Raw genomic sequence first — 15,970 nt, forward strand, 5'->3', positions numbered from 1 at the left:
CCCATAACAGCGGAGTTACTATCTTTAAAAGCATATTTGAGAAAATTGACCAAATTCTATCAGCATATCCTTCAGCTAACATTCACGTATGTGAAGACTTCAATGCTCACAATGTGGAATGGTTGACCCACTCAAACAAGACTAATGATGAGGGGAGGTTCTGTCATGATTTCTCCATTGCCTATGACCTCGCTCAGATTGTTCATGAACCCACCCGTGTGCCCGACAATGACGGCCAGTATTTGAGTCTTCTAGACTTTTTTCTCACAATTTGCCCTGAACTATGTTCAGTTTCCGCTCTGTCTCCTTTTGCATCTTCCGACCACTCAGTTGTATCAATTAAGATAAAAATGAAATGTAATAAGTCCTCAGACGTACCTCTCCATCGTACAGTATATCAATACACTATGGCTGGCTGGGATAGCTTCCGTACATTTATATCGGATCTACCTCTGTGTTCCATGTTTAAAAAGGAGGTGTCCTCTATAGTATCAGACCTGACGGAATGGTTAATTGTAGGTATAAACCGTTTCATAACCCCGAAAACGTTTGAGCAAAAACCTAGCAGCCAGCCATGGTTTTCTCCAGAATGTGCTGATGCTATTCTGCACAGAAATCACTTTTTCACTGCTTCCAATGTAATAGATGTATGGAAACTAAAGCCACTTTCAGGACTGCCAGCAACCATTGTAAGAAAGTAATAAAGAACGCAAGAGAGTTATATGCTCAGTCCGTCAAGTCCAAAGTAGCTGAGCAGCAGCTTGGTTCCCACCAGTTTTGGCAAATAGCAAACAGAATCCTGAACAGAAGCATGTGCTCTATCCCAACTATCATCAATGGACCTGAGTTAATCTCGTCAGCATCAGACAAAGCCAAACTCTTTGCCAAGAACTTTGCAGCCAATTCTACCCTTTGCGACCAAGGCCGCCAACCCCCAATATTTCCTCCTGTATCAGAAAACACGCTATGTGATATACGTATATCTGTACGTGATGTTGCCAAGCTAATCAAAACCCTTGACTCCAGTAAAGCAACCGGCTCTGACGGTATTCCAATTATAGTACTCAAAAAACTTCAACCTGAACTAGCGCCCATACTTACAAAACTGTTTAAACGTTGTCTTAAGGAGAATAGCTTCCCATCACCCAGGAAAATTTTATCAGTATGCCCTGTATTTAAGAATTCATGTGATCGCTCATCCCCCTCTCAGTACAGGCCAATAAGTCTCCTGTGCGTCATGAGTAAGTTGCTGGAATCTGTGTTAAATAGAGAAGTAATCAACCATCTCAGAAAAAATAACCTTGTTAGTGACACTCAATATGGCTTCCGTTCTGCTAGATCTACAGCAGATGTGCTTACAGTTATATCTCATAGGATTAGTGAATCTCTCGACAGAGGTAACCTTTCTAGGGAAATTGCTCTTGACATATCAAAGGACTTTGATAGGGTATGGCATAAAGGTTTACTTCACAAGATCTCCAGCTATGGTGTAGCAGGAAATGTCTTCTGAATTATTAAATCATTTCTTTTTGATAGGTTCAAAAAAGTAGTAGTTGATGGGCAAAAATCAGAAGCTCACAGTATTAATGCTGGTCCCTCAGGGGGTCCATCCTGGGTCCAACTCTTTTCCTGATCTACATTAATGAGCTTCCAAATCACATTCTTACATCATTCGTAGACATTTTTGCTGACGACACTACCATCTAAGACAGTAAACGACCAAGTTCTCTCCAATTCTCTCTCCTCTGATCTTGATCACGTTGTACAATGGGGAAAGGAGTGGCTGGTTACTTTTAATGCATCTAAAACCAACCTTCTATCTTTACATCATCAACATTCTGATCCACATCTGGCATCAATTAAAATGAACGGCCCTCGTCTTGGGGAGGCCTCAAGTTTTGACAAGCTTCTTGGTTTGACCTTTACTCCTGATCTTAAATGGAATACGTACATCAAATCTGTTGCCAAGGCCGCTGGAAAAATGGTCGGATCCTTCTATCGATCCAGTAGATATCTCACTGCTGATGCAATTCTCTATCTATATAAGAGCCAGGTACATCCAAGAATGGAATACTGTTGCCACATCTGTGCAGGATCTGCTAGAAAGGACTTGTCCTGCCTTGATAAGGTTCAAAATAGACTTCGTGGCTTCGTAGGAGATGTCCTTTTCTCTTTGCTGCAACCTCTATCGCACAGAAGAGATGTTGCGAGTTTGTTTTATCGTTATTTTCATGGAAATTGTTTGACTGAGCTTCAATCTATGGTCCCCCCCCCTCGCCAAACTTTCACAAGAAACACTAGACTAGCTGAAAACACTATCAATAACTCCCCCCACTCTTTATCTGTGCCTAAACCTAAACGTAGATTCCATGATCAAAGCTTTTTGCTTAGAACTGCACGCCTGTGGAATTGTCTTCCGTTTTCCTGCTTTCCATCTGTCTATAATATGGTTGTCTTCAAGTCTAACGTGAACAAGTTTCTGATGAGCCGTTCCACTTAAGTTAACAAATTTACCGAACTTCCATTACTATCGATTACTATATTGTCCTTTTGACTACTGTACACTCTTTAACCCTTATCCATGAGTGGCCTGTCGGCCTTGATAAGTGGTAACGCCTATGTAAAAAAAAAATATATGGCGATTAAGCTACACTGAATATTCCGCATTTCATCCACTCTAGGATTCTCCAGGCTTATGCGAGAATTTTGTGGTTGTCTTGCGTTTTTATATACGCACGTTCTATTGAGTTTTTGTTAGCCAATCAGCTTTCTAGTATCCACCGCACCCGTCCTAATCTGCCAATGAGCAGGCACTTACAGGACAAAGGGCCATTTGACCTCTGGTTGACCCGTTATTTTGTGTTTGCTATTTAGCGTAGATATCTAGTGTCTTGACCTGTTTTAAATCTAGGTTAATTTTTTTTAATTTTTTATGTTAGTTTATATATATATATATATATATATATATATATATATATATATATATATGTGTGTGTGTGTGTGTGTGTGTGTGAGTGTGTGATAGTTTATGCATATGCGTGTTTATTTATTTATTTTGTTTGTTTATTTTCTATTGTTATCGTTAGTTTGAAAATTATTTTGTATCTCTATCCCAGAGTAAATTTTATCCTGTGAACACAGTTGGTCGCTAGTTCTCTCCTACAATTTAATAGATATTGAGGTTCTTTAAAGTATAGGATAGCAAATTTTTCGTGAAGGCATAATCTACATGGATCGTCTAGGTCTCTACATGTGTTTGCTTGTCTTACTATTTTCCATTCGATTACCGGTGAACGTCCGCTTTCCTTGAGTTCCCAGTATTTGTTTGCTAGCGTTGTTTTCATACAGTTTTTTTTTTATTATTGAAGGTACTTTTTTGGTCATAATATCGAGTTTTGAAATCTAAGGAAGTCATACCTACGTAATATTTCTTGTTATTCGGGGTTTCTTTCGCAAATATTCTGGCCTGGTAAACTATGCTTTTGGTTAGACATTTATTTTGAAGTGGGCAGAGTGTGCAGTATCTACAGTTGCATTTATCTTGTTCGTTATTATTCCTTATTTTGCTGATTTTCATATTGTTGGAGCTTAGTATAGTGTTAGTTAAGTTGCTTGATGTCGAGAAAGATAATATTACCGAGTTTCTATTTATTATTTTGTCTAATCTTTTATCCGGAAGGAAGTTTTATCAATTATTCCATAGAATTCTCTAGGTATATTATTTTTTATATGCTCGCTGAATGGTGGATTGAACCAAACCTGTCTCTTGCGTCTATTTCTCTTATTAATGGTACCCCCTCGTCATTACCTGTCCCGCTGTTATTATTACTCCCTCCGTTCCTATTCTTTTAATCCTTATTAGCATATCCCTTATTAATCTTCGGTTTCTTTTTAGCTCTCATTGCCATGTTATACGATATTGTGCTGTTAGGTTACATCGAATGAAAGTGTCTTAGACAGAAAATGTAATTGCAGAATTAAATTAATTAATAAAGTATAATAAATAGACGCTTTTTAGTATTTACTAAACTTGAAACATCAAACGGCCCTAGTTGTCTCCCTTTAACTGTTATAAGTACTTAAGACGACCTTTGTTTCCCATAATTTTTTAACTAATTTTTCAAAATTAATAATGAGATGGATTATCCCCCTTCGTAACTAGGATTTACCAATTATCGATAATCAAAATAGATGAGAACGAAAGAGAATAACTGAATATTAAATAATAAAAAATAGAATGGGATCCCTATCCTCGAATGATGCATGTGGATTAAATAAATATAAGGTAATGTCAGCTTTTATTTCCCTATTTAATGAAACATTAACCTAAAACTGGTCTTAAATCTAAGTAATAAGATAGCCGATATTTTTTAAACATTGAAACCAGCATTGGGCGAATACGAAACTAACTTAACGGTAACATTTTAGCTAAGTTGTTCTGGCCATATTATAAATATAAAAATAAAATTCTAAAAATATTTTTTTAAAATTAATTATGTGAAATAAAGAAATATAGAAATCTAATTTAAGAATTCAACGAATAGTTTTATTAAAAGATATTAAATGGCTACGGGTTTTTGTGGTAACTTCTTATGACAGGTTTTTAGATAATGATACGAAAATTAGGTGATATATTAATATTTAAATAAGCTCTTGACAAGGATGCGTCCAGGATAAATGTTTTCGCATGCTTCTTTTCCTTTAAGGGATATTTCTTTAATCATTCTTCCCTTACTTGAAAAAAAAAAAGATGATGTCTTATCAAAACTGTTGGCGATGGTAATCTCAACTCGTCCCCACCCACACCGTAATTTAAAGAGAAATGTCATCTGAATGACTCTGCATTTTTTCCTCTTTACTATATAAATACAAAGGCTTACTAGTACCTATTTACTATGCCTCCCCACGGAACAGAGTTAGACACCAGGGTCGTTTTTTAACGTGGAGAAAAGGTACAAAAATAAAAATTGTCTCAATCGTGAAGGATTTCTCCTCCACCGAAAGAGAACAAGAAATAGATGTGCAGCATCTGAAGAACAGATACTACACTTTGATCTTATCCCGAAGGCCAAGATAGGATAGTTTATGCGTATGAAATACAAACATTCGCCTCATGTAACTCTCATGCAGAAGTGCCACAAAATATGTATTTAAAAAACAGTTATATTGTACACAAATTCGATTTCGTCGGCTTGTAAACATTTTATTTGATTTTAACAATAACCTTAATACGAGGGGCGTGCAATGAGTAATACTCCTGACCCACTTCCAGTTGTCTGATCTAGCTGAAATTTTGCATGTGCAATGATTTATATCTCAATGGGTTATATGGCAAATGACAGCTCTGAACTAATTGTGGTTTCTGTTTTACAGGTGTTTGAACTGAGTCAGGTGTGAAATGGAGCCTGTTGAATGTCGGGCAGTGATTTGGTTTTTGTATTTGAAAGGACGCACACCACATGAGATTTTTGATGAAATGAAAGAAACTCATGGTGATAATACCCCATCATATGACCTTGTAAAACGCTGGCATCGTGAATTCAAACATGGCCGGAAGTCTGTGGAAACAACTCCCAGACCTGGTCGCCCCCTTCTTCCATTGATGAGGCATCTGTCCGTCAAGTTGAGGCTGCCATTTTGGAAGATCGACGCATTACTATTCGCCAAATAGCCCAAGATGTCAAGATTAGTACAGGGTCTGTGGAAACTATCATTCATGATCATTTGCATATACATAAGGTGTCTGCCAGATGGATTCCCAGGTTGCTCACACCATTCCAGAAGCGAGAACGTGTCGAGTGCTCGAGGACGAATTTGGAGATTTGCCAAGAAGATGAGTCAACGTTTTTCAAAATACTGATTACTTAGGATGAAACCTGGGTCCATCACTATGATCCAGAGATCAAAGCCCAGTCAATGCAGTGGAAGCACTTGAACTCACCACCTCCAAAGAAGGCAAGGGTGCAGCCCTCCGCTGGCAAGGTCATGCTCACAGTCTTCTGGGACCAGGACAGAGTAGTAATGGCAGATTTCCTGGCAAAGGGTACCACAATTACAGGAGCCTATTATGCTTCACTTTTGAGGAAATTAAGGGAAGCTATCAAAATCAAGAGGCGGGGCAAGATCAGCAAAGGTACCCTCCTCCTGCAGGACAACGCTCCGGTCCACAACTCGCATATCGCCAGATCAGAAGCAAGGGCGCGTGGTTATGAAATCCTCCCCATCCTCCCCACTATCCTGACCTTTCACCCTCTGACTTTCACCTCTTCCCAGCCATGAAGTTGTTTATTTAAAGGAAAGCGTTTCCCAGATGATGCAGCCTTGATTTCTGAAATCACGTCGTGGTTGGAGGATCAACGTGGCGTGTTGTACAAAAACGGTCTCCAGAGCTGCATCAAACGATGGGAGAAATGCATAATTCTGGGTGGTTCCTACGTAGAGAAAGACTAATAACTGTGCCAAAGTTTCGTTGACCTAAGGCTATGGGAAGTGGGTCAGGAGCATTACTTATTGCACGCCCCTCGTAATCACATCAGACATCTTTTTTTCTAACTGAAAATAATATTGAATACAAAACTTGCTTTTTAGAAATAGTAATTAATCAAATTAACCATTTTTTTAATATTCATAATTACTTTTAATTTACACATGTGACATTTTTTTCAAATTGAAAGCAACAATATTAAACACAAAATGTGTTTTTCAAAATCAAATAAATCATTTTATGAGGAAATTTTGGGTGCGTCACCAAAATCCTCTTTTCATGGTAACAAAAAGGAAAGAAAAAAAAGGGTGAAAAAAGCATTTATGGCAAATTTCTCGAAAAAGAGTAACTAGAGGAAATGAGCAAAAGAAATACAAACCCGAATAAGTTTAAAATGATCCAAGTTTATTAAAACAAAAAGTTATCGATTGCCTTTATTTCCCAAGGCTGGGGTTAAAAAAACCCTTAAGAAACATTTTAAAACACATAAAAAATAATACAAAAAAAGACGACAATCCTTACTTGCAAGAAAGGCTGAAAGAAAAGAACATATAAAAAACGGAAAACAGTCCTTGTTTTGAATTCAGTCCTTGGGTTTGTATTACTGTGCACATAGATTCGAAAAAGTTGTCAAAAAACAAATATATGACAAATAAATGTTATCAAAGGCAAGATAAGTTACTTTTCTACCTAACTGGATATATTTTTTGTGTTTTTATTCAATGTAACATGTTTATTCAGCTCGAAAAACATGCAGTGTTTAACGATGTATTGGAAAATTCAAAATGGTGGCCGACTGTCTCTTTAACACGGTAAGTTTGGGAAAAGATGTTATAAATAATAAACTAGACAAAATACTATTAAAAACAACCGAATATATGTCAACTTATGTCACGGTAACATATATTGAGCGAATTTCTAACAGTATTTTGTCTAGTTTATTATTTATAATACCTTTTCCCAAACTTACCCTCTCCGAGAGAGAGTCGGCCGCCATTTTGAATTTTCCAATACATCGGTAAACACTGCATGTTTTTCGAGCTAAATAAACATGTTACACTGAATAAAAACATAAAAAATATATCCAGTTAGGTAGAAAAGTACCTTATCTTGCCTTTGATAACATTTATTTATCATATATTTGTTTTTTGACAACTTTTTCGAATCTATGTGTACAGTAATACAAACCCCAGTCCTTTTAACAAAATGTTCAGTCTTTCTTTGACAAAATGTTCTTTTTTTTTTTCTTTTCCGAAAGGACAAACAAAAAGTTTCTTTGACCTAAAATGGGAGAAAGAAGTAATTTCCTTTGTTAAGGCTAATGCGCCTTTTAATTCAAAGGGGAGATAAGACCATAAAGCGGCTTTGGTAGGCTTTATGAGGGGTATATTCTTGAATTATGGAAGATTTGAAGGTTGAAAATTTTTCAAAGAGGGGATTTCTTTTCTAGGGGCGATATTCTGCTTGTCTCGTCGGCGAAATTAAATTTTGTTCTTCTTAGAAAAGAACTCCTCGGTAGTTTCCTTCGTTAGTCCTTTGAGAATAATAATTTAGTTGTTGTAAGACTCGATTGTCTTTTAATAACCGGTATTAATCTTCCCGTCGTAAGACCTTGTTGTCTTATAATCACTGAGAATAAAATAACGTTAATAGTTTAGTTCTAAACAAACGTCTTTCTCCAAAGGAGGAGAGAAAAAACCGTGGAATTTAACGTCAAGAATCCTTTCTGATCTGACGGAGCCGAATAGCGTCCTTCTTCTTGGCCGGCTAGATTCGAACTGACGAAAACGGGCAAAAAACCTTTCCTCCTCCTCCTCTCCAGAGAGTAGGAGTGGGCTGGCTGCTAGAAAACGAACTATACCTATGCTGCTGATGATGATAATAGAAGTGACCTGTCGGTCAAGGAATGCGTTCCTTGACCCAAATGCGGAGATGTTGAATGGATATAAATAAAAAAATAAATAAAAATTATTTCTCTATTAAAAATTTCAACATTTATTTTGGTCTTCACAATTAACCCAATACAAACATGGGAACATTTTTTTTTATTTTAATTGAGAACAACAGCATTAATACACAAAATATTTATTTCAAAAAGATACTTTATTTAATGAACAATTTTATTTAGCTACCGCCCTTTTTTCGTTTTTGCTCCCGGATATCAAGCACCGGCCCCAGGGGCGGTATCGCCTACTTTGGGAAACATTGCACTAAAACAAATCCGATATTTTCTTTTGTTCATATTTACTTGCATCCCCACGAAGGCAAAGTTAGACATAAGGTTGGCTTTTGGTAAATGAGTAGTTTAGCGGCGTAAATTATTTGGCAGACAAAAAATTATAAAAACTATTTATTTTTGAATGAAACACATTGTTAGAACTTCAGGCTGAAATACAACCAGAAAAAAATTCATTTTTATTATTTTTTCATTTTTATTAGACTAAATATACGACATTCGAAGTCGCCATATTGCTTTTAAACTTTGGCCTTTTTAAGGTTTAACAGATGCCATTTTTTTTACCCTCTTTTATGGAACCCTGTTTTTGGCCGCTATATTTTTTTGTAATGAAAGAGCATAAAAAGGCCAATCTGTCAAACCTTAGGAAGGCCAAATTTTAAAAGCAATACGGCGGCCTCGAATGTCGTATAGTTAGTCTAATAAATATGGTGAAAAATTATAAAAATTAATTTTGTTTCTGGCTTGATTTTATTTCAGCCTTGGGGTCTAATAATATCTTACATAAAATAAATAATTTTTATAATTTTTTCTCTCAAATAATTTACGCCACTAAACTACACATTTACCCGACTTTTTATGTGGGGGGGAAAATCGAGCTACCCAAAAAGGCGCACTCTAGATAGGAACAAAAATAAAAAATTGTCTCAGTCCCAGAGTATTTCTCCCCCACCGAAGACAGAAAAGGTAAAGTGTAGTATTAGAACAGATACTAAACTTTATACCAGGCCGAAAAGGTCGCCCACCAAAAAGAAAGGTATTTAAAAATAACATGTAAAATACATGCGTCGGCCGGGAGTCGAACCCGGATCGACTGCTTGGAAGGCAACCATGCTAACCGTTACACCACCGACGCTGTTTAGTGCTACTGACCTATTAAGGTTATTTACTTTATAAAACTTCTGTTCAGATAGCTATTCAAGTTTGTAGACACATTTGTTAAAAGAACTCGGATGTTTTCTTTTGTTTGCTTAGAAAAGAAGATAAATGTTTCGTAATTTTTGAAACGCATATTGATTGTTCATATTATTTGGATTATTCGGACTACTGTTCTAATCTTGAGTGCTATTTTCACAATGTTTCGGAGGGTGCAATCACCGGCCTTCTTCAAATGTATCTTGTCGAACTCAGAAATCTTTCTGTTGAACTTGAAAATCTGCACGAAATTTCGAACGAAACCATTTCTTTATTCAGCAAGGGTAGCATGCTCTCGTTCCGTCAGCCATGACTGGGAAGAAGTCTAAAGTAATTCACAATTCTATTTTGAGTATCGCACGCACCAAGGATTGAACTGTCAACCTCCAGAAAGATTCCCGAGTTCGACGATTATTTGGGACTTTCGGACTACTGTCCTCATCTTCAGTGTCATTTCCACAACGTTTCGGTCGATGTAACCTCCGACCTTCTTTAAGTGTATATTGTTGTCAAACTCGGGAGGGTTCCTGCCGAACTCGGTAATTTTGATGGAATTTCGAACGGAACCCTTTATTTACTTAACGGGGGTAGTGTGGCAGTGGCATGCTCTCATTCTGTCAGCCATGTCTGGATAGAGGTTCTGAGTAATTTGCAGTCGGTCTGAGAATTCAACCTTAAATCTATTTTTTTTATTTTTCCAAGTTCGGAACGCTGTGAAAATGATACTCAAGCTCAGAACAGTAGTCCGAAGATTCCAAATAAAACGAATAACCAATCTCCATCTAAAAAATTTAGAAACGTAAAGATTCCCGAGTTTAAAGAAAAAAATATCAAGTTCGATAAAATACACCCGAAGAAGGTTGAGGGTACATTGGCCGAAGTGTTGTAAAAATAACACCCAAGGCTAGAACAGTAGCCCAAACTTCAAATAGGTAAATATAGCGATACAACAGAACACCGACTACGCTAATTTCTGTTTTTTAGGGGTATTCGAGGTCGCTGACAATGAATCTAATTATCAAACCCGTCGCAAATTTATCTTTTGCATGGTATTAACCTCTGATCCCAGGGACTATTTTCCGCCATTTTACGGCTTCCGTTTACGCTACGCGCGTTCGCGCGATAGCATTAACGACGGCTGTTAAATGTACCTTTGCATAGCAAACTGTCTTCACATGGCGTACGAATCTTCTACAGAACATTTAAAATTATATGAAAAAAGAAGAAAAACACTCCAATGGGGGGGGGATAATGTCGGAAAGACTTTTTTTTCTTTCAGAACAACTTAATTTAAAACTAGAGGTATTTTTTTTTTAGATTAGGTCCATCTCCATAATTTTCTTTTAAATTACAACTTATATAGTTTTCGACTATGCTGAATACGAAAATTGCATTGAAATTTTGCAGAAATAAGTAGTTATCGAGATATAAAAAGTTGTATTATGCATTGTATTCTTTGGGGGGGGAGGTGGATTCAATTATAAAACTTGTGTGGCTTAACAGGTGCTTCTGCAGTTTAATTAACCGGTTTTCCGTTAGTAACGCGCCGACATTTACCAATTAGAATGCCATTTAACATTTTTAACGCCCCAACACCACCTGCGCCCCCGCCTCCTCCCCAATGTAAACAGAAAACAGTAAAATCTCCTATTAAAAAAAAAAAAAAAATCTGTTATATTAGTGTCCATTCAATAATAATTCACAGAAAAAATTGCAAGAAACCGAACAGCAACAAATTTATAGTGTGAATGACGCTCGTACAGGTCCGCCGAAGGAAGGAATAATGCCGGGGAGGACAAGCTCATAGGACTGAACAGAACGATACATCACTCCTATCCAAGGGCAAACCTGGGTTCGATCTGCTAATCATTAAGCTTGTCTATCTCTATCTCAATTATTATATGAAATAGACTGTGTGTGTGTGTGTGTGTGTGAGTTCGTTCCCTATGAACTCGGAAACGGCTGGGTCGATTTTTTAAAAATTTCACACGGAGATACTTTATGTGTGTGGGAGTGTTCTTAGATAGGTTTTGTTGTCGGAATTCGTTTGATTAGTATCGTAATCGAAAAAAAAATTCGATTTAAGGATGAATTCCGATTTTGATCAAAGCTAACACTTTTATACAACCTAACATCACAAGTGCATTTGAGAAGTTTTATCACCGCAAAAGCGGAAAGGTTCAGCTTATAAAACCAACTACAGATTCTTTTATAAGACATGGGCGCGTTCGAAATGAATGTTTCATTTTACAGCACAATTGAACCATGATACTTGACTTTTGTAGGTTTACTTTTATTCAAGTGACCATCTAAAATAATTTCATAAAATCAGCAATTGGTTCTTTGATAAGACAGGGGTGCATTAGAAATGAATGTTTCTATTTAGAACACAATTGAACCATGATACCTCACTTTTGCATTTTAAGTGAAACATTATCTATTATAATATTAAAACTCTGTCGTTCTTGGTTGTTTGCTTGTTTGCTTGCGCAATATCCTCCTCCTCCTCCTCGTACTACTCTGCCTCCTCTTCTTGCTACTACTATTACTTCTCCTCTTTACAACTACTACTACGCCTCCTCTTCCTCCTCTTACTACTACTACTACTACTACTACTACTACTACTACTACTACTACTACTACTACGCCTCCTCTTCCCTATCCTACTACTACTACTACTACTACTACTACTACTACTACTACGCCTCCTCTTCCTCATCTTACTACTACGCCTCCTTTTCCTCATCCTACTATTACTACTACTGGTTGACATGTATTTTCCCTACTACTACTCTAAACAGAACGACTTGTAGAAATCTATCTATATATTTTTTTTCATTTTAATATATTTTCATAGAAATGTTTCTGTTATGTCACAAAAAAAACTATTTTCTTTACGTCACAAGTGTCACGCTCATACATTAATTCCATAGCTAATATAACATACTGACCCAACGGGTCACGGTTAGTCTAGTAATTTTATAAAATCGACTGGGCAGTGCAATGTAGACTACAAGTACAATGTATTGTGGACAAAGTAACTGCAAGGGGGCATTTTCAGCTTCCTCCCAGTGCACTGCGGAATGGGGTGGCTCTATAATTAGAGGAGGCAATGAATCTATTTGATTTAAAAAAATGAGCGATTTCACCGATTTCAATGACAATAAAAATATTGGACGTGTGGAACATTCTTTCATCATTATTCAATCCTGGACAACGTCGGCTTGCCCTGATAGTATATTATATAAAGGACAATTGTCTGTATGCTTATATGATCAGATAAAACTAAAAAAATACACAATAAACCTTCACAAAGTTAATATTTTTTATTTTTACATCAGTGTAACCCGGAAAAATAACACCTAAAAATTTAGAGAACAAATGTTAATTGATTGGAAATTGTTATTTTTTTTTATCATTTAGTATTATCATGAAATGAGATGAGACAAAACCTTTTCAAATTGAAAGACACTAACTCCGGGCTTTATTTACCGTATATATATATATATATATATATATATATATATATATATATATATATATATATATATATATATATAATTTTTTAAATATAATTATCCACCACTGTCACGTGTTTCGTCGTCCACGACTCATCAGAGTGGCTGAATCTAATGAGTCGTGGACGACGAAAATAATATATATGCCGCTCTCCATTAGAGGTACCAAATTGGTCAAAGGGAAAATTATTCCCAATACGCATTTAGGTGAAAATGCACTTTCGTATAAATACTTGAATTCATTCAAGAAAGTATCGCTAACAAAAATAAAACACACACACACACACACACACACACACACACACACACACACACACACACACACACATATATACACAAAGTAAATATATATATATATATATATATATATATATATATATATAACTATTTTCATCTTTGGGATGATTAATTTGTAAATTTATTTATTTGCGTGTGGCCGGCTTTGGGTAGGATTGAAACCGATATCTTCAGACAATGCTCACCTGGAACTGTAGAGATTCAACGTCTCTATCCACTGTACCACGGACCCTTTTGTGACGTTGACTCTCTACGGTTCCAGATGAGCAGTGTCTGAAGATAGCGGTTTCAACCCTATACAACAACTATGGAAGGCAGTAATTTCTGAGGATACAGTTAAGAGACTCAGCATCCTATCCTGTCCAGGTTAACCGCCTGACGAAGTCCAGAGGTATAGTTGGCTGAAACGTCGTGAAAAACTATGAAGATGAGGATAACAGTCCGCAAATAAATAAATAAATTTTATTTCTTTACATAGAAAGGATGATGGAAAAAAAACTAGTTGTAGTAGTGCTTTTGAGGCATCTTTAATTTAACGACTCGAATTTTGCTTGTAATTTCTTCGGTTGGAGTCATAAGGTCTAGTCGCCTATGAATGCGCCCTAGTGCTATATTATAACTGACTATAAATAGCAATCGTTGACTATTTATAGTTGTCGCCACACACACACACACGCGCGCGCGAGCACGCACACACACACTTATATATATATATATATATATATATATATATATATATATATATATATATATATATATATATATATATATATATATTATATATACACACTGGCAGGGACGCCCAGGGTTGTCTGATAGAGAAAACAGAAAAAGAATATTTTTCTGTTCTATCTTTTGTAAATCTCCAGAGACGCTAAAAATAAAACGTTTTACATTCAAATTTTTAAGTAATACTTTTTATATTAGTTTATATAATATTTTCTTGTTATTTCCTTTTAGTTAAGTAATTTATTATTTTTTATATATTATATTATTATATGATATTTTAAGTATTTTTTATTTTGTTTTACTTATTAATTATATTAATAATTATTTTTATTATATTTTATTATTATATTTTTATTATATGTTATTATTTGGATAATTACTTGGTGAAGCCGTCGTTTATGCTACAGCGTGCATGCGCGTAGAAACGGAAGCTGCAAAATGGTGGAAAGTAGTTCGTGGGTTCAGGGGTAAATACCATGCAAACGGTAAATTTGCCCCGAGTTTGACTATCAGATTCGTTGTCAGCGACCTCAATTACCTAAAAAAAGCAAATTAGAGTGGTCGGTGTTCTGTAGTAGCGTATCTGGATATTTACCAAAATTTCCCCTACTCTATATCTGTGCCTAAATCAAAACGCGGATTCCATGAACAACGCTTCTTTCTTAGAACTGCACGCCTGTGGAACTCTGTTCCGTCTGCCTGCTTCCCACCGGACTACAACTTGGATGTCTTCAAGTCCAATGTTAACAAATTCCTAATGAACCGCCCCCTTAAGTAAACACTTCATCAAATCTCCACACTAACGTAATGTACTTGCAATAACCCTCATCTCTGAGTGGCTTACGGGCCTTGATAAGTGGTGATCAATGTGTAAAAAAAAAAAAGATACTATTGGTTTGGCTTGAAATTCAATATTAAAAAGATAAAATTCGAATTTCGCTATAATAGTGTAGTTGCAGTCTGTAATTGTTGTTGTTTAAGAAAACAAAAGAAAGCAATTCACCACTCCTTATTACGCGACCCCTCCACCCCCATGCTCATTTGCATACAACTTCCTATTAGAACCACTCGCTCCTTTCACCCGGCAACATAAAATATCCCTGAAGCATTATCCAGGCGAGGTTACTCACTCTTGGGGTTACAAACAATACAACCCCTACCCGCACGTATACAGTTACTATGGCAAAAAGGAAATAAAACCAAAACTCAAATAATTGTTATCGAACGAGGTGTGGGTGCGTGGGTAAAGGTTTGGATCATAACATCTTGGTGGACTCGAACAAAGGTTCACATCACTAAATGGGACAACCGTGTGAGGGGGTCGGGGAAAAAAGCTGGTGTCTATTGAAGTAAAAAAAAGAAAAAAAAGAAAGAAATCAGGGTGGCAATACGTCCACCTGTGCTCCAGACCGAACCCGGAAATTCCAAGAAGAATTGGACCCCGTAATTTGATATCATAAAATGATTTCATTCTTTATCTGGACTTGAATAACAAATTATTATTGGCCGCCCACGAACGCAAAATACAACTCCGAAGAGCTGATCTAATTATAACGACACTTAAATGAATTTTTACACACACACACACACACACACACACACACACACACACACACACACACACACACACACACGCACGCACGCACGCACGCACATTTATATATTATACACACTAGTAGGGACGCCCAGCGTTGTCCGATCAAAAAATACGATTAAATATGATATTTTAATTTACAGATTTCGTATTTATTATTATAGAGTCAATTCTCTATTGATTATTTCACATTATAT

The 15,970-nt window shown here is 36.3% G+C and overlaps 1 non-coding gene across 1 annotated transcript; it reads right to left on the reverse strand.

Moving 5' to 3' along the window:
• Positions 1 to 9,504: 9,504 nt before the first annotated feature.
• Trnag-ucc (transfer RNA glycine (anticodon UCC)) lies at positions 9,505 to 9,576 on the reverse strand. The gene has a single exon. It is a non-coding gene; the product is annotated as a tRNA-Gly (tRNA).
• Between the last annotated feature and the right edge of the window lie 6,394 nt (positions 9,577 to 15,970).

Source organism: Euprymna scolopes, chromosome 18, assembly GCF_053919585.1.
Source record: "Euprymna scolopes isolate OS-2025 chromosome 18, ASM5391958v1, whole genome shotgun sequence".
NCBI lineage: Eukaryota > Metazoa > Mollusca > Cephalopoda > Sepiida > Sepiolidae > Euprymna > Euprymna scolopes.